The following is a 20,466-nucleotide window of genomic DNA, read 5'->3' as shown; positions in this document are numbered from 1 at the left end:
TAATGTTTTAGAAATGTGTAAATAAAAACAGCAAAATTTTATGTTTGTCTGAAATGAGTATTTATTTATTTTCTGTAGATGTACCACTATTGTTATCTGAAATTTGCTGACGTACCATGGGTGGCAGCCCCAATCAGAGTTTGGAGGAACAGACACATTTATTTAAGGTTTAGAGTTCACTCATTTATAGAAATCCTCAATCTACAATCACTGGACCAGATTCTACATATACCATGCACACACACACATTACAACACATGTGATAATAACATTTCAGCTTTTTACAAAATCCCAACATGCTCACCTATCAGACCTTCATTTTTTGGGGTCGTACGTTCAGTGAAGTTAAAGACAACACTGCCTAAATCCAAATTCACACCGCATCGCCTGCAGTGTGAACGTAGCATAAGATTCATGTGTGAAAGTGTTCCCGCTGCTTTAAGTCTTGGCTCACATCAACTTTATCTGCTTTGAAGAAAACTGAAGTGTGTCTGGGTTCACCACAACTCATGTTTTCCATCAGACATCTTAGTGAAACCCACAGAACCACAGGAGAAGATCAAGTGAGACCAAAGCCACCTTCGGCATTTTGTGGTGGTTTATTAGCCCTCCACCACAGGGAGCTTTAACACAATCAGATGTGTCTGTGATGCATTTATTGTCCGTTTTCTTTTAAAGACAGTTTCATCAGTATGCAGAAACTCCCACACACTGTACATGAAGACCGTTTATTAATGGAGTTTCCCTCATATCACCAAATGTTGATATGCATCTATTAAAATAAGAGTTAGAATAGATTATAACAAAGTCAAAGTCTCTTTGCAAAGTTGTATCCTGTGGTTTTTTCCCCTTCAAGCAAACTTGTTAAACATTTTATAAAACGGGGTTAAATTTTCACATCATATTTTATAATGAACAATGATCCATCGTGTAGATACAGAAAAAGCTGAGTGCAGCTGTACCTGAAATTTATTTTGTCCATTAAATGAGTTGCAATCAAATCAGCTCTGCTGTCAACAGACAAACTTCACAGAAACTAAGATTCATGTGTGAAATCGTTCCTGCTGTCTGTGGCTCACATGAACTTTATCTGCTTTGAAGAAAACTGAAGTGTTTTGGGTTCATCACAACAACTCAGGTTGTCCATCAGACATCTTTGTGAAACAAACAGAAGATCAAGTGAGACCAAAGTTTATTGAAACTGCAGAGAAACCAGATCACTGCTGTGAAGACGACAGCACTTAGAAACAAAATACAGATAACAGTAAAGTTACTGAACACATGGAAACACGACACAAACAATAACTTTAGTCAATCCAGCTTCATCAGAGCTTATTGGAAATGATCCAGTTTAATGTCTCATTGTACTCTGAAATGAAAGCACAGTACAAATAAGCAATTGGAGTTAAAAAAGAAATCAGAATCAATTCAAAGACAAATGTATTCTCAACTTCTCAAAGTAGCCACCTTTGGCAGATATAACAGCAGAACACAGCCGTGGCGTTCTTTCTACAATGTTTGACACTTGTAGGTTGCTTTGCTTTCACTCTTCGGTCCAGTTCATCCCAAACCAGCTTGATGGGGTTTAAGTCTGGAGACCGTGCTGACCACTCCATATTTTCAAGCTTACCAGAGGGTACTGCATGGCGCTGCAGAATGCTGTGTAACCATTCTTTCGCCTACTCGATGGCGTACACAGATCCTGCGTGATGAACCGAAGATTTCAGATTATAATTCATCAGACTACAAGACCTACATCTAAGTGCTATGATGGTCTGTCTCTCCTCCATTGTTAATTACTTTTTCTCACCATGTTCTGTAGCAACAAGGACAATGCTGTTCCCCTGATGCTCACGAGGCCATGGTACACCAATGTTCCAGCACTGCTTTTATGCAGACAGAGGGGGCTGTGGGTAATCCAGAAACATTGGACCACCTGTAAGAATTTATTATAATTATTGAGGTTAATTGAAATGATTCATCTTAAAGTAAAAGTACAAGGAAGCAACCGAAATGGCAAAATAAACACGGAGAAAAAGACAGACATACACATTTTATTAATCATTTAAGCTTTATTTATATTAAGATTATATTTTCTTTTCAGATACTAAAAATAAACATCAGTGTCAGTCTCCATTCTGTCAAGCTGACAAACAAAGCAGAATTAAAGTCAAGTCCTCAAACGCTCCTATCCTGTTTGATAGGAGAGTGACCCCAAACACACTTCCAGTGTGTATAGTACCAAATCATAACAACAATTGCATCAGTGGGCTTTATAAGGCTATAATAAGGTAAAGACTACCATAATATCACCATGGTAACTTGTGCTGTGAACATAACCTATTCTGGAGCCGATTAGAAATCGGCAGGTATGAAATCACCAGCTTGTGCTATCCTCGCCCACTTATCAACCAGTCAACATCCACTTCTAGCACCACGCAGTCAGGATTGTGGAGGACTGCATGGGGACACGTCTCACATAAGTGACCCGACCCAACCTTGGATGGAGACATTTGCTCACACAGAAAGATGTAAGGCAAAAGAAGTGAGTATTATTAGGGTGACAGCTGCACATTAGAGCTCTGAAACTTTAAACACTTTCTGTCCCACAGCCTGACAAAGGAGACGTGGAAATCTCTGCAGTTTGTCCCAAAAGGAAATTAAATCGATCGATTAAAAAGCTGTTTCTTGATCTTTCATCTGGATGACAACCTGCCCTACAGCACAAGTCACCATGGCGACTCACCCCAGTAAGAAGGGAACCACCTTCGTTGTACAGAAAACCCAGACCTGCATGTACACCCTTAGTCCTACAGAGCAAATCATGTCTTCTCCTCCATCATCAGTTATCAGGAGAGCAGACAGTCAAAGTACAAGAAGTCAAACAAACACAGAGATTCTACTTACAGAGCAGACACAGCACAGATGTTTCCTTCATCATCCTTCTCACTCATTTCAGCTTTTTTTCATTTCTGTCACTGACACCAAGTAAAGCCGCCCTCTTCCTCTGAGCACCTTTCTGTTGGTACAAAAACAGTATATATATATTTAACAGGTTTTCATTTGAATTAAAACCTAGGAGAAGTGAAAAAGTTTATATTTTCCAACAGAAAGTTCTTACTTTCTGGGACAGTGACTCAAACTTACAAGTAGAGTACAGATCAACATAGTCAGTCATGTACGGCATGTGCAGAACAACTCAGTTTACTTGGTGAGTTCCATGTCTGCAGAACGCAAATATGTGAAGATTTACAATAAGCCAAGCTGTGGATGATATCTTTGCTGAAGGAAAATACAGAAAACAGCATTGCAATATGGATGAGCCAGTTTCTGACGAGGAGGATGATAGAGAGCATCAACACAGACACATCTGATGAGGAGGTCACAGGTGCTGAAGCTGCTTCTGCTGAAATATACAAATCCAAAAGTGCAGCACCTCCTGGCTCACATGGCAGCGCATTAACCTGGGCTCACCAGGTTTGCTGTGACAAGAATAAGTGTCTTTTTATGCCCTTGACAAGAACGACATCATTGCTGTGACAAATCTTGAAAGAAGAGAAGTTGATGGCGACATTTGGAATGACACTGATGTATCTGTACTGTGCAGATCCGAATACAAGACCACTGATAGTCTCTGGGATTCGTTAATTGGATTAAAGCATTCTGCAGTTTACACTCAGGATTAAACAAAATACTACATAACAAATATCTATAAAATACCTGGAATATTCTCAAACATTTCCAACATCCCCACATTGAAAACAATAACCAACAATAATCCTATGAAGATAAATGAAATTCCCACACTTTCTACTCATACCTTACCTCCTCCTCCTCCTCTAAGAAACCAATAAACTGTTTGTGGGCCCCGGGGCATCATTTCCCCAGATATTTCACAATATCGGAACCAGGAAGCAGCAGGTGAGCAACAGTATCATTTATAATTGCTAACATGAAAATTATACAACTTAGACGAGTTTGTAGAATTTTGATATAGATCTCTCTGTGCTTTTTTATTGTAGACCAACACCGTAGTGATGAGGCGCAGATACCAAAGAAGACAAGTACGACTAGAACTTACACACACCGACCACGACCACCACGTATACACTCAGCTGAAAACCTGTGAATAAAGGTTTCAACAGTCCTCCAATTACTGTCTGTTTACGTCACTGCCCAATAAGCCTGCAGAATATATTAAAGATGTAAAAAGAGTCCGCCCGTTCCAAGCTCTTAGCTCTGATCTTCAGAGGTGACAGCGTAGTCCATTTCCATGGAAAATGCTCCTTCTGGTAATACATGGCCAGCAATCCAGGCCAATCTGATATATAAATCATGGCAGCTTGTGATGCAAAAAACAGCTATTCCTCATATCTACAGATTTACACAGGTGAGCCTGTGAGTGGCATCCTTGAGAAAAATCAGGGAAAACATCTAGTCCTGGAACATCTGGAAATGCCATTCCACATATTGAATGGAATAGTACGTTGTTCATGATAGGGAAACATAGTACTGGCAAGTGTGATTACTGTGGGGTGGAGGAAACTGTAGAACATGTCATGTTGCAGTGTCAGAGGTATCAGGTTGAGAGGAGACATTTGATTCAAAATCTTAGTAACCTAAAAATCAAACTGGATCTGGTTGAGTTGTTGCGGAAGGACTCGGGAAGTAAAAGTTATCAGGCCTTATTTCAGTTTTTAAGAGAGGGGAACCTGTTTGGCAGGATTTGAGAAATTTTTTTTTTTTTTGGGCGTCGTTCCACCATACTCCAGTTGGTGGCGGTAATGCACCTTTCACTTGTTTGCCAACCGCCAATATAACTGTAAGAAAGAAAGAAAGCAGGAGGCGGCAAAACAAGGAAGTGCCTGTGCTTCAGAAGTGCCGGTCAACAGCGGTATCGAGCCTCCTTTCTCTACACATTTATCTTCAGCTTCACAGAAGATACCAGTACGAGATGAAGGGTTCGGGAAAGCTGTACTTTTTCCTCGGTGTTCTCCATGTCTGCAGGTGAGATTTCAGCCTTGAAGGCTAGCCTAGCCTAGCCGACACTACGCTCTTGCATCTATGAATCAGAAATTCAATTGGCTCTTGACGTTGGTTCTTTATTTTATAAAACGGGAGTCTGCGATCCGGGTCCGGAACCACCAGATGTCCCATAAGGACCCGGACCTACAGCCGTAACAAGAAACCAGAGTGGGGCAGCTTTTCTTGTTTTACAGTATTAGCAGTGGCTTGACAAACGCAAAGCAAATTATTCTGTGCAAAAAGGAAAACGGACAGTAATAATAGAGCACTTATGGGCTCCTCCCGAGAGTGACTGCAGTTAGTTCAAGTCCAGTCTTTGACTGTTTGCAGATTGTTGCCTCCTTTCAGGCGAGATGAGCCCTCTTGATCAATTTATTTGGTATAATTTTAGTATTTGGTGTCACTGTATCACTTTTACCCAGATACTAACATGTTTAGTAAAGCTGAGGACAACAAAACGTGTTACAGCAGTGAAAAATGTTTTGGAAATTTGAGGGTTTGTTTCTTTTGTTGATTTCATTTGTAAGAGTCTTCACAGTCCATCCAATATTAAGGATTACTTGTGTTGTAAAATAAAAATTGTAACCGCAGTTGAGCATTTGAGTCTGTGAACCACAAAGTTACAGATTCATCAGAGAGAAGTCGCTCGCTCTTTGCACACCGCTGACATAAAGACAACTCAGCTCATTTCTGCTCCGTTTCAGTAAAATCCGAGTGTTTAGAGGCATAAATCCGTATTATGCCTCTAAACACTCAGTGAGAGGACTGAGTTGAGCCAAAGCAATAGCAGCTTTAAAATGCTTGTGCAAAGAACCATTACTCTATCTGGTAATGTTCCTCCCTCCTTTTAGGGATAAGGAGCAAGACAATTTTTTGAGGGGGGGCTAAGTTTATACAATTTGCAATGAGTTGTGCGCCACAGGCTTTCAAATTCATATTTATGTGACTAGTTTAAATATTCTCCTCCTGAAACTCTTACAAACACCATAAAACCAGCTGAAACAATACAACAGTCAAACTGACGCTGAGTACATCCAGCAGCTTTTTAATCTCAGACAAGGCTTTGTGCTGCTGTAGATGTTAGTGAATCTGGCCCCAAATCTTCCTTTAAGAATTCAAGTGAGAATCAAATGCCTGACATCACACTACAATCTGACGCCACAGCTTTTGGCCATCACAGGAAAAGGAAACACGAGTTCTGTCCATCGTCTGTAACTCTGAAATCTGAACCATGAGACAAACAAGAGCATCTCTACCTCTCAGCTCGGACTCTCTTTCTTCTCTCTGATGATGATGATGATTCGTCCATGACGGACGTCCTCAGTTCTTCCTGCAGATCCACCACCGTCTACACAACAAAGCACATACAGATGACGTCAGTGCAGCAGGCACAGTCCTACTGATACTGCTGCTGTTGTTTTAATTATAACACAAAAATCAGTCACATTATTCAATCTGGCCTAATCAAAGTTCAGCACGCTGTTCAGGTGTGAGTCCTCTTATTGGAGCACACCGGCTGATGTTTGAGTGAAAGGGAATTTTCCTTTCTTTAGTTTAATATTAGAAAATGTTTGTTACCTCAATAGTAGCATCACACACCATCTCATCTGGTTATCTATTAGTCAGTAAAAATGTTTGCTGTATGTTAAGATTAAGACTAAGATTATAATTTCTTTTTTATACATTAAAAAAACTTCAATGTCAGTCGGCCTTCATCCTGTCAAGCTGACAAATAACCCAGAGTTGAGTCGATTTTTTCCTCTGAACTCAGTAGTCCTGCAGGCCTGAAGCAGGATTTGCTCTAACCTCAGAGTTAACTACAAAAGGTCATTCACTGCTTACCAGCATATATTCAAATCATTTGTCGTTTGATAACTTCAAACAGCTACAACAGCGGTTTCCTAAAGGCATTCTTTAAGGCTTTGTAAAGTAAGACCCTAAAATAGTATCATCAACACGGTAACTTGTGCTGTGAACTGTCCTAGAATCAGTTACGTTCTAGATTATAGATCAACAGGGATTGAAATCATCGCCTCCTGACCAATCAGTTCTCCAAAAGTTAGCGCCACTATTCCTGGAAGATCCCTTGGACCACTTTGTAGACCACTGTGTATGAACCTCTGACATCTCCGCGTCTTCTTCATAGTTCAATTTTACCTTTTTATTTTTTTTAATTCTCTTTTTGATGGCTGCAAACAAACGTCCTCCTGCCCCGAAACAATCTACCTTACAAAACTCATATACCGTATTTTTCAGACTTTAAGGTGCATTTGAAAACCTTTCATGTTCTCAAAAATCGACAGTGCACCTTATAATCCGGTGCGTCTTATGTATGAATTCTCGTTGTGCTTACTGATGTCGAATCAATTTTATGGTAAGCTAAGAAGCCACATTCAGCAGTATAACTGCCACACAATACAAAACAATAACTACACAACACACTAACTATAGCCTCCAAACACGCTAAACGTCACTAATGTCTCACATATGAAAACTCGCTCTCTCTCTCTTTCTTTTGCTCGCCCGCTTTCCGTCACGGGTGTCACTCCTAAAAACTTCCCCTCCTCTCTAAACAACCAAGTACCATGTGTTGCCATATCATTTTTTGATTGACTGACATGGTAAACTAACACCAATAGGGAAGGGGTGTTTTTTTTTTTTCTTTCTTTTTCACTTGCAAGCCGAGAGTGTTTGCTAGCGCTGTCCATAGAAAATGCCATTTTTACCGTTCTTCCCGAAGTAAACACCACTGTTTTCTTCAGAAAAAAACATTGTGTGTATTTTTTATCATAACTCCGGTTTTACGTGGCCCATCGACACAGTTAAAAAACTGGTATATAGTTTGAAGTCCGCACTTTCGACCCAAGTTGAAATGGAGACTCTGAGCTGCTGCATCTTGTAGCTGTGTAGTCTTAAATTGGTCATGTGATTTTGACCCGTTGACCCCAAAGGTTTAACCTGTCCTACCACACAAGTTACCATGGCGATTTAAGGAGAGAACCACTGTCATAGTTAAAGATGGGTGACCAGCATCTAAACTAGGGCTGCAAGATATTAGGAAAACCTGCGATAACTGTGATCAATATTGTGATAACGATATGACTTGCGATAAAATAAATAAAAAAAACAAAACAAAAAAAACTCCCAGAATACATAATTTCAGTTTTACTGCAACAGTTTTATTTAAAGAAAGCTGCTGTATTAGCAGTGTAACAACAAAGTGCACTTTAACATTGAAACACTGTTCCCAAAATCTTTTTTCCTGAGGCTTGAATTCTGAAAGACATCCTTCCCGGTCTCTATAATTAGTTTTAGATAAACATAACTTAAATTATATTGTGAGAGTCTGGAAAATACACAGTCTCTAGACACCATGTGTTCAGTTCAAAGTCTTCGGTGAGGAAGTGCACTGTGAAGCTCATATATGGTTCCGTTGTACGACTTGACCATAGGTCTGTAGTGCCTGCGTAGTTTTCAGCTTGGCTCAGTTCAAACATGACAGTCTTGCGGCATGTTTCATACATTTGTGGAATGGCGACATGGGAAAAGTAGTTTGGTGAGGGGATGCAGTATCTCCGGTCCACTTTATGTATCAGACTGGTGAAGCCCTCTCTACTAACTGTATTTATAGGCATCATGTCTTAAGCCAGAAAATGTGTAATGGCCTCTGTTATTGCTTTGTACCACTTTGACGTTTTCTCATAGAGTTCCACTTGAAAAACTCTGATACAGAGACGGCTGTTGGACTGCTGTGATCTTTGTCTTAACATTAGCAACCTTTGTTTGGCTAGCCCTGTCTTTCTGGAACTTTTCAAACTGTTCTCTGTGGTTTTATTTGAAGATGATGGTGGAGATTAGTCGTGTTTCCTCTGGTGGTTGCCACGAGTGTTCGGCAAGTTTTGCAGAGTACCTGTGTTTGGAGAACGTCATCTTTATCAAATCCAATGTACCTCCAAATAAGCGAGGTACAATTTTTTTTTTTTACCCACGAGTTCATAGTCAGTAGCGTTCTCGTCATGTATCTCGCTCTCAGCCATTACAACTCTGACTCTTTGCTGCTGCGTTGTTCGCTCCCCACCTACGTAGGAGGCGGGCCTCTAATCCATTTGATTGATTAACGCTGTGAAGGGCTCCATTCGACTGGTCAAATCTGTAAAGGAGTTTCTTTGATTGGTAAATTCTTTAAAGCACGTGTGTAAACATTTTAAAGTACCCAATTATCGCAGTTTTCGCCATCTTTTGCAATGGGCCCATCGCCCATATGACAATAAATTTATTGTGCAGGCCTAATCTACACTTTCTGTCCTAAGAAAATCATGTCTTCTCCTCCATCATCAGTTATCGGGAGAGCAGACAGTCAAAGTACAAGAATTCAAACAAACTCAGAGATTCTACTTACAGAGCAGACACAGCACAGATGTTTCCTTCATCGTCCTTCTCACTCATTTCAGCTTTTTTCCCCCCCAATCTCACACCATGTAAAGCCCGCCCTCTTCCTCTGAGCACAAGCCGTTCTGTTGGTACAAAAACAGTGTTGGTAAGGTAAACTATATCAAATATATATCACACAGCAATACTTTTTAATTTCCTTAAAACACTGAATTAAACACTTAATGACAAAAAAGGTTCTTATTTTTAAAAAGAATGTTATTGGTTTGACAACAGTGACTATGGCTTATTAAAAACAAAATCATCTGATACATCTAGTAATCTTCCCCAGTAAACATTGTCGTTATTTAACAATCAGGTGGCATTTTTTGTTAACATCTACTAGTGGCTGAAAAAAGTGGAAAGAAGCAGTGACACGGACATGTTAGTCTTCGCCAGCGTCAGTTTGTCGTACCTCTTAAACATTACCTGGTCGCTTTTATTAGAATTTGAAACGAGAGGAAAGTTTCTGCTCAATTTTTGTTTAATACTCTCATATTATCCATTCTAATAAAACAAAATACTTTCTTCAGTGTGAATTAATAGGTTACAAACCTGGATTCTGGCTTTGGAAAGCTGTAATTTGGGCAGGGTCTTCTAATTATAGACCATAATGTTTTTAATACTATCGTTTCTATTTATTACAAGCAGGTACAAGCACCTGCCGATATATCAAGAAAACAACACCTGATCTTTCATTGCTGTTTTTCCTCTGGGTTATCAAGATCTGTTTACTTAAACATCGAGATTCAAACTATAGTTAAATCAATTTTCTTATTGTAATGGAAAGATAACACTGCAAGTCACATACATAAATTTAGATTTTAACTTTAGACATAAAGTTAAAAGACAAGACCAAGTTCTATTTATTTATTTAGATTTTAACTTTATGTCTAAAGTTAAAATCTAAATAAATAAATTAACAGAACTTGGTCTTGTCTTTTGTCTCCCAAACCCCATGTAGGACATCTGAAACAAACATGTGATCAGTAAAAAACAAAACCGCCCACAGCGCATAAGAAGGTGTGCCCCAACGAAACGCCCGGCTAATGATCGAGTTGAGTTGTTGCACTCTCAGATTGTTTGTTGGTCTAATCGCACCATCCTTGGATATTTATTACACTGATCTTTAGATCCTCTGAATCCCACCACACAATGGGGGATATCTCTCTCTTATTCGGCCTGATTGTCGGTGTCTTACTTCCCTTGTTTACAGGTGAGATCCGTTAAAGCAGCTTTTGCGAGCTTATCCGTCAACTGCATCTGAGATTGTGTCTGTTACAGTTTTCATGGTCTGACTTTTGATTAAACCGCCTTTACTGTAACCCAGCAACGATGGGGGGCACAATCCAGTGTACTCTTCGCTGGCAGCTCATACTGGTGTGTTAGCATTAGCATCAAGTTTCTGGCAACATGGCCGAGCCGGTAACCGGTAACCCGGCAGCAGCTAGCTCAGGCTACAGCTAACTCGCACTGAACAAAGCGGAGACCAACACGGACATAAACACGAAGCAATCGCGATCCGTATAGATGGTAGCTACAGCTAATTAGCGGTTAACCGTCTAGAGACTGGGCTCAATACATTCACGAGCCGTAATCGGGGATCAAGACTAGTATTAATACCGACAGTCTTGCTCCGGCTAACTGAAGCCAGCGAGTTAGCACGGGCTAGAGCTAACTGGCGCTACATGGATGTAGCTGCTGTCAGGGCCATCACTGTTTGGTCTTACTAGTCATCCGCTGCTACATTTGTCGTAGTCCAAGATCGATTCGAGTATTAATACCACCCTCTGTAATCGGAGACGTACGCTGGTATTTAAACCAAGTAAAAACGGCCCCCACAGAAGCAATTGGTTAGCTAAGGCGCCAATTTGCTGTAGCCGGTGCTAAACCGCTGGCTAAATTCGCCGTAATCTTAGACCGACACTTTAAACACATTAAAACGCAATGATGAACCCGACAGCAGCTAGATCCAGGTAGCTACAAGTAACTAGCACTTAACCGTCTCACTACCTTGACTCACAGGATCGGAGATGATCCCTACAGCTACTGTTAGTATCCATTTAGACATTGGCCACAATGGAGTCTTCCAGAAAGTTAAACAAGAAAGAAACCCGAGGAAATTAACAAGTCGTTTAATGTAATTTATGGCAAACTGGCATATTTGTGAGGGCTTTAAAACGAGATCACGTAAAATAAATAATGAAATAATCTTTTTTTCTTTCACTTAAGCTTGAAATTGCAGGATTTGCATCAAAAAGGAACAAATTAAAACAGTAGAAGTGACAAATGTAAAGGATCTAGATAAATATAATGAAGCTGTTGTTGCCATTTGATAAACCCCTTTAACAGTGTTTTCACTGATGGTTGGGAGTGGCACACTTATTGACTAGTATCAATATATGATCATAGAGTCAAAGTTCATTTCCCCTCAAAATGAGACTCCCAAGCACAAACAGAATCACTAAAATCTGTCATACATGTTGCCTCCTATCAGGCGAGATCAGTATTACCACAGAATATGAAAATGACAACATCATCAACAAAGTGGTGGTAGATCATGTAAATGTTAATTGTAACTGCATTTTCCATTTTGTGCCATAAGCTGCTGATACAGTTTGAGGTTTTTTTTTTAAGTTTGTTAAACTCACAACTGAACATCACACTGCTGGAATAAAAAAAAAACTAACTGATCCAGTGTAAGCTCAGGTTTCACGCATGTGTTTCTCTCTGAAAACAACACGGCAGTTCAGATCAGTGAATAAAGCAAAACCAATATGCTTTGGATGTCAGGAAATAGTCTAACACACTAAAAACTGCTTTTACTCAGATATTTGATTTTATTCGTTATAGATTAGGCAGGAAGAAGTCACTGTTTGTGCAAAGCTTACATAAATGAATTCAGCAGAGCTTTCAGTTGTGCTTTACATCGCCAAAGTTACTGAGGGAGATGAACTGTGGTTTGTGTCGACTCAGTGTGAGGACTCTGCAACGGCAGCTTTGAGTCATATAAGTAAATTACAGGTTAGACACTTGATCTTGTTAGCTTGAAAAAAAGCTGAATGCTGGTGTAGATGTTACTCAACCCAACGTTTTTTAAAAATTCAAATCTTATTTTTCACACGTTATTCTCGTTGTTTGCTGTCGCAGTTTAAACACAGTGGTCGTTTAGAGTCTCCGAGCAACGCTTTTCCTTAGCAATCCTCCCAAACACTACCTTGACTACAAAAATTACGTTTTTATTTAAAAAACGAAACGAAACAACATCAGAAGAAACAGCCGTTAAGAAAGGGGACGCGCCCTTCCCGTGTCGCTAACACGGCCTGCTAGCTGTGGGGTAGGATTAGCTCAGCAACATGAGGGTTTATGCTTAAAACAGCCATTATAACTAAAGTAACACACAACAGGCTGGCACAGGAAGACTAAAACATGACTTTTAACGTGTTTCAGCTCCGTGATCAAAATTACACCCACAAAAAACCCTGTTTGTACTGTGAATAAGCTTTAACACGCCAGTAAACTGTTCTGAAACACGGAAAATACAGTTGGAAAAAGACTAATATTATTTTAGAATCTCCACAAAGATTACAAATATGTAACTAGAGCACTAAAGAAGGAACACTTTTAATCTAAGGTCACACCTTATTTCAAATACTTTAGGTATTAAAGCTCTACAAGTCGATTAAATGTTACTGAGGATCAGGACAAAGGTAGCTGATCGTAAACGACTCGGAGCTGCTGCCGCGAGCACTCGCCATCTTGTTCTCTCAGCGAGGATTCAAATCCAAAACCAGGCCTGAAACACAAGCTCCTTTTTACTGTGTGTATCTGTACAATAACTATATAAATATATATTATTTGTCTTTGAATCTATAAAAACGTGTTTTGGCTTTAAAATCGTGAGCATTTTCTGTGTGACTCGGAGGTCATCAAATATTTGTAAGCTGAGTAAGCGCAGACTGTATGTGCGTTTGTTCGGACTACATGAAAGACGAATCCCTGTGTCTGTCTCGGGTTTAGCTGCTTAGTACTGTATCATTTGTTCTCTAAATTGTGTTTTCAGCACAGATCGGTCCGCGAATGCTACTGCAACAAAACATCGTTATAATAACACAGAGCTTCTAATACACGTATGTCATATGTTTATAAAAGAATAAAGCTTACACTTACAGCAGGCACACGGTAGTCTGTCCATCTGAGCCTGCGTTGTGTCGGGCGCGAACAGGATGTAGTCCGTTGGTCTCTAGTACCGTAGGCGCCTGCGACTCACAGAATATTTTGTAGTGGGTGGGGAAAAGTGACGTGTAAAGAGGGTGGAAAAACCAGCCTTACTTCTCCACCATTAGACCATTTGACCTTAGAACTGAAGAAGCTTCTCGGATGAGAGGCGAAACGTCTTCAAGTTACGCATCATTACACATTTACAGATCTGAGTATTCACACGCGCGTGTCCGCGTTCACAGCAAAATCTACAATCAGCTCTTCCAATAAACTGTTACGTAATATGTGTGTGATAGAATTTAGAAATCACGTCAGTGTAAATTACTAGTCTATATCATGATGTCTGGCGTCCACAGGTGAGATCTATCTCTTACATTGCTGCTGGATTGAATTGCCGTTATGGTTTTATTAAACACACGCAAGCGGGACGTAAGACTAATTAGCGAAGCTCGCCGAAACAAACTACGCCGAGCACAAGTTAGCTCGCCAGTTGCGAAGTAGAAGCGGCTATATGTGGTGTGAGTTTTCTGTGTGTTTTGCTTAGTCTTAGTATTTGTGTGTAGTTGAAGTAATTACTGTTAGAGTCACCGTTACTTACTGGACATCGTTTTTCGACTGAAACTTCAGAAAACGGAAGACATTCGCTTCGCTCAAAGCACGGCTACTTGCCGCGCTAACGACGGCAAAGCGACACGTCACGCTAACGTTAGCATGTCGGTTATACGGATTACTTTGACATCATGACAGATTTTAATCCAGGAAACCTGAAGTTGGAATCAATATAATGCCATTAACATGTGCAGTGCTCTGGTACGGGAGAACATGTTCGGATAAGAAGCTCAAAACAGGCGTTTCGACACGGTGTCGCATTTTCGTAGCACACCTATGCTAGCGATCGGCAAGGAGGAAAAAGTCCTACCGTGACGCTTAATGTTCGCGGCGGATAAAAGGTCGGCTGGCTTCACCGCGGCGCACAAATCACTCAGGAGAACAACCAAGCCACTAAAGAAGTGTATTAAAACTCGAGGAGGCACACTCACAACTGGAGCACTGTTTGCTCATATTGTGTGTGGTTGATTTAAACGTCAGAGCCTCGTTAACTGCTGTCATTTTTGCACTGCATCAAGTACCTGCTGAGAACATCACTGTAGTGAAGTTTATCTGAGTCTTCCCCATCCAGAAACCCTGGATTACAGCCAAGGGCAGGGATAAACGAAAACAGGGTCTGCTGAGATTTGGGCTTCGTTTTGTCTCTTCTTATATGAAGTAATCAAACTTTAACATTTCCACAGCAATTTTCTGAAAGAACCTCTGAACTAACAACAAGGATATAAAACTTCCCAAAACTATAGCTTCTTTTCCTGGGAGTTTCCATTTTCGCTTGGTTTGTTTCTCCTCCATCCAAAATGAATCCATGTAACATGTAAATGAAGGAGAATGTAAGGTGGAGATTTTTTTTTTCCTCTCTGCAGAAAATGATGATGAATTTTAGGATTCCCGGTCATGTAGCAGTAAGAAACTTAGCAATGTTTGTGGTGTGATGGCCACAGGTTGTAAACGTGCTGGGTGTGATGTCTTCTGTATAAAAGCTTCAGTCATTTTTGGAGGTTATTTAGTAGGAACAAAAACAATGCAGTCAAAACATCAAGGATCAAACAGATTCAGGTTCCCTTCAGCTCTTTATAAGTTATAACTTCACCCTCCTTCACAGCTGGCTCGCGGGCCGACAACAGCAGAGCCAGAGTTGCCCACAGACGAACAGACCAAACTGCAGGGCCAGGAGTGGAGCACACACAGCCCTCACACCTTTTTTGTGCTCGCCACGTTGCTTGTGTTGTGAATGCAGAATACGACATCACTGAGTTTGCTGGTTGCTGCTTATAGACTTCATTTTTGTCTTTGCATCTGAAGGTGTAGATGCTCTACAGTGTCGTTCCATAGTTTTATAAAAGGCTTCTAATTATAATTAGTAATTACTTTCAGACACGGCTGATTATTTGATTAGTACTTTGAACATTACTGTGTGATGTGGTTAATGAACCATAGTCACGGTGGAGGCATGGCTGAGCAGCAATGCTTTTATTCCTTGTCCTGGATCGCCATCTTGTGGCAGATTTGGGAATTGTTTAGGAAGTATTTTCCTATTTTTGTACATTGAGGTGTCGCAGCTTCTTAGTATGTTTTTCCTGTCGATGTTTGTTATTAGTTTTTTTTAAACACGTACTATCACGTTGAACATAAAGTAAAGTTAACCTCTTGCAGCCTCTTCTGCAGCACAATCCAGCGTTACACAAACGTGCAGCACTGTGTACAGTCCGCCCTACAGGGCCGACTCCACAGCACACAAACCAGGCTGTGGCCCCGCCGTCTTTACTCTCTTCACCAGCTCTATAACCAGGCCTGAAACACGACCTCCCCACGCTGTGTGTCCGTGTTTACCACAACACGCAGAGACTCTAACATGTACCGAACGTGCTGCTTTGCTTTGTATTATCCATTAACAAGTTTGAGGAAAAAACATCAGCGTGGAGTCATGGATAGCCTTGGACCTTGAAATATAATTTGGACTTTAATGTGGAAATTTTGATGTTGTTCTCAAAAAATCTTTCTTGTATTAATGTTGCCCTGAGAGTCTTTGATAGGAGTGACAGAGAGTCACTGGAGAACTGTTACATTACAGTGCATCAACTACACATGCTTCCCAGGCCATGGATTCAAAATGTCAAAGAAGTATCAGAATGACTTCTCGGACCGCTGCCTCAGGTCCACAGGCAGCCTGTATGAGGTTCAGTGGGCCTGCTGTGTGAAGTGTAGTCAGCCCTGTCACCTGCATCTATCTGACACTGATGGTGAAATCAGGAAGGATGTTTGTGGACAGTCTTACTGCAGTCAGGATGCATTTATGATCAGGCACAGTGTTTGTACAGAGCCCGGCTCTACAATGACCTGGACACAGAGAAACATTAATGCAGAGGTTTGACGAGCTAGAGTCCACAATTTTAACATTTCAAATTGAACTATTTAAAAAAAATTTATATAATAAAAATCACTTTTTTAAAATGCATTTTTTTTTAAAATTTCAAACATAATTAGAAGAGAATGAATACTGTTCAAAGTTATGTTTGCAAAAAAATGAATGTCTGCTTCTTTTCCTCTAATCTGTGAAAAACACATTTTTATTTTATTTAATGACACAACCTGGCCTAACAGGTCTGATGATCGTGTTTGATTGATTCAAACATGATAAAATGGAAACCAGGGATCTCTCACTGATCTTCACTCTGCTTGGCTGCTGTACAAGAGACTAGTTGCATTTTAACCTTTAACCTCTCTGATCTGTGCTGTTTCTTCTTTCAGTCCAGAAAGAAATCCCAGCTGTGTCTGGACAGAACATCACTGTGACGTGTCGAGCTCCAAACAACAACACAATCACAGCTGTAGAGTGTAGCAGACCTGACCTGGGAAATAAATATGTGTTTTTGTATCGGCAAAAGCGCATTGATACCACCAACCAGCATCCATCTTTTAAGAACCGGGTGGATCTGCAGGACAGAGAGATGAAGGATGGAGACGTGTCTCTGAGGATGACGAATATGACAATCAATGACACTGGAACATACGAGTGTCATGTCTCCATGAAAGAAACACGCTTGTGGGAATCTTTCTGCAACTTCACACTGAGAGTTGTTGATCCTCCAGGTGAGTGAGTAGAGTTGAGTGTGTGTGTGATCAGAGGTGAAGCTGCTTCCTGCTTGTTGATGTTTGTTTCTAAAGATGTTGTTGATGAGACTTTGTAGAAAGCAGCTGGTCTGAGTGATGTGATCAGAGTGCAGTAGATAATGTCTGACAGCAGTTTGAAGAGGAAATGGATTCTGTTCTGTTCTTCACTCATCACCTACCTGACAGCTGACACCTCACACCTGTTTCTCACCTGCAGGTCAGCCAGGAGGAGACACGGAGGATGGAGGGAAGGAGGATGGAGGGAAGGAGGATGGATCTGTTGGAATGAAAGTTGCTGTTGGGGCTATTGTTGCTGCTGTTGTTGTTGTTGGCGGTGGTTTTCTGATTTACAGAAAAGTTAAACCAAACAAACAGGGTTCATACCAGCCTCCAGTTAAAATTCAGCATGTTTGAAATGTTTCGGTTTTTCCAGCTGATCAGTCTCCCAGAGAACAGTTGAGGATATCCTGAAGTTAATTTTCATGTCCTCGCTTTTCTACTCTGAGCAGTCAAAGCGCTTTATACAACAAATTCATTTACACGAGCACTTCTTCCAGTCTCTTAAGTGCTCAATCTAACATTCATACACATTCACACTCCAATGGATGCATCGGAGAGCAACATGGGGTTAGTATCTTGCCCAAGGATATTTGGCATGCAGACTGGAGCAGCCTGGGATCGAACCACCGACCTTCTGGTTAGCGGCCACCTGATCTACAGCCCGCCTTCCTGTATGGAAATTCAAGTGTGCCAGGACTCACAGGTGATTGGCTGGCCAGGGACCTATGCCCGCCCAACTGCATGCAGATCGGAGTGTGCCAGTCCACACACGCCATTGGCTGCTGCGGGATCCTCGAATGCAGCGGACCAATGACGCGGCTGCCTGCGTTTACCTAGGAATACAAAAGGCTGAGGATTCTTCGCTCGTGGGGGACTCTTTGATTTGAGCAGACTGTGTAGGCTGTCCCTCCTGCCTCTGCCTTTTGCCTCGGTTTTTGAGAGAGTGTTCTTGTGTTATTTTTTTCAATCATGTAAGACAAACGAGCTGAACTGTAACACCAGCAAGTGCCAAAAGACAATTTTCACAGATTTCTTCAAATTGTTTTCTTTGGTGCAAAAAACAGACTGTGTGGATTTTTCCATATTACTAACATGCCAATTTGTTTGTTGTGATTTATTATCAGCCAGACTCATATTTTCTTTAAATGACAAATTTATTTAAGACGGAGTGATTTATCTAAGTCTGGGATGGTACGTGTTAACAGCCGCTCATAGATCCTACCTGCCGGATCTTCTTTTCATTGATATTGCTATTATGACTGATGAAGCCGAGCTGGTGAGTTTCTGTGTTAACTAAGTAACATGTTGTTACAGGAAAAATGATTCTATGTTTCTTTACCTTCTTTTAAATGTGCAAAGATGCCCTTTGTCTATGGTTAGATTAGTTTAGAATTATCCTTTTAGACTTTCCCAGCAAAGACATACTGTTTTGGGACATATTGTTTTAGATTGTTTTATCTCTCACAGCTTTCTCCCAGCTCTCTGTTGACGAGACTAGCGCCACATATGGAGTTGTTTATTTTATCTGTTTATTATTTTCTTATCGTGTTCTCACTGTCTCTGTGATTTGTGCCTATAAAAAGTGCCAAGCCTCTGTTCATGATGTGAGTTGTTCTTAACAGCTTACCCGTGCGCACGTTAAAGCATAAAAAGTAACTTTGTCTCATTGTGTCTTTATTTCTCCTGGGTCTTTTACAGAGTTTTCCCCCAACACATGTTAAAGCTATAAATATGACTATTACTAAACTGTACTGTCATTAATAGTGTTGCTTTGTTAATGTTGTGTGGTTTATTTTTTTTTTTGTCTTTCAGTTGATTACCTGGCTTCTGTAAAGGCACGGTTACTGTACTGGTGTTAGTTTATGCTTGTGCAATAAAACTTATAAAAGGCAGCAATCAGAGTACGACACAGTTTCATCAGTTAAAACACACCCTTACGGTGGGAGTTTACTAATTTAAAGGTAGTTAGCTTAGTAAAAACCGTACACAGACAAACAGTCCAGCAAACATTTTCACATTTTATTTTTACATTTCCAATAATTAATGATTATTTTTTTTAAAGTTGTATAAAAATGATCCAAATTAGAAGTTTTGTCTTTAACTCCTCAACGTCTGACCAACAATCATGCTGAGCTTTGTATTTATCTGTAACGGAACTTTTCCCAAACAAAGAGTTTGTGCTTCAAATGTTTCTACTGTAAATAAAGTTCCTGTTGATATGATTGTTGTTGTAAATAAATCTGAAGCTGGAATCAAAGTAATCCATGTTTTGTTTTCTTGCAGATTTCAGACAATTTTACAAAAAATATTAAGAATAAATCCCATAAACTGTCAAAGTTTATAAACAAAACAGCTGTTATAAATGTTGTAAAACACATTTATGTTTTAATTTGTTAGGCTGGTCGTTTATGACTACAGAGAGAAAGAACAAAGGATTTAACTGATGTGATATAAATCATGCTCTGATGTGCAGACATGGAAACACAGAAAACCTCATTCACATGTTTCACACATCACACTGATTTTGATGTTTTCTTTCCACTAATGTGACAAAAACGTCCTTCATGCATCTCCAGCTGGTTTCTTGACCATGACGATGAGTTCACTGTACTCAGGTCGCCTCCACAGTCTCCACATCTCAAACAAATGTGTTGGAACGAGAGATTCACATCATGTTCATGTTGTGCTCTAATTGGCTCTCAGGTCAGCTGTTACACCATCTCTAAATGACCTCCACCTCCTGCCACTGGATGTGGTGAAAGGTGGAGTATTCAGAGGATTACAGTCAAAGTAAATCAGTATGAGGTCAACAACATGGCGAGAAACACTTTGGTGTTTAAAGTGACAGATCTTTGACACTAGGAGGAGAGTATAAAGGGACAAATGGTTCACGTAGCTCTACAAAGGCCTTTATATACACTTCATATCCAGTTATAATTTAAAGCAAAATTCTTCTGAGTTAACATCCTGTAGATTTGGGACTAATCCTCTTTCTCCATGGATCCAGTGCTG

At 40.3% G+C, this 20,466-nt stretch overlaps 1 protein-coding gene and 2 long non-coding RNA genes across 8 annotated transcripts in view; 1 reads left to right on the top strand and 2 right to left on the bottom strand.

Annotated features, from left to right (window-relative positions):
* Window positions 1–20,466, bottom strand: part of LOC143415652 (programmed cell death 1 ligand 1-like) — a 158,904-nt gene that overhangs the window by 28,499 nt on the left and 109,939 nt on the right. The gene's annotated exons all lie outside the window — the stretch shown is intronic.
* LOC101469657 (uncharacterized) lies at window positions 1,176–13,835 on the bottom strand. Of its 5 annotated transcripts, none has more exons than XR_013096061.1 (6): window positions 13,618–13,835; window positions 9,425–9,539; window positions 6,282–6,373; window positions 2,908–3,019; window positions 1,811–1,936; window positions 1,176–1,702 (listed from the first exon to the last, which is right to left on the bottom strand). It is a non-coding gene; the product is annotated as an uncharacterized LOC101469657 (long non-coding RNA). The 5 variants fall into 5 exon arrangements; XR_013096060.1 differs by having other exon boundaries at window positions 13,624–13,835; XR_013096062.1 differs by lacking the exon at window positions 13,618–13,835 and adding an exon at window positions 11,184–11,382.
* LOC143415649 (uncharacterized) lies at window positions 13,835–19,110 on the top strand. Of its 2 annotated transcripts, XR_013096066.1 has the most exons (3): window positions 13,835–14,030; window positions 17,032–17,373; window positions 17,612–19,110. It is a non-coding gene; the product is annotated as an uncharacterized LOC143415649 (long non-coding RNA). The 2 variants fall into 2 exon arrangements; XR_013096065.1 differs by having other exon boundaries at window positions 17,032–19,110.

Source organism: Maylandia zebra, unplaced genomic scaffold, assembly GCF_041146795.1.
Source record: "Maylandia zebra isolate NMK-2024a unplaced genomic scaffold, Mzebra_GT3a scaffold02, whole genome shotgun sequence".
Lineage (NCBI taxonomy): Eukaryota > Metazoa > Chordata > Actinopteri > Cichliformes > Cichlidae > Maylandia > Maylandia zebra.
This window is presented reverse-complemented; position numbering and strand designations above follow the sequence as displayed.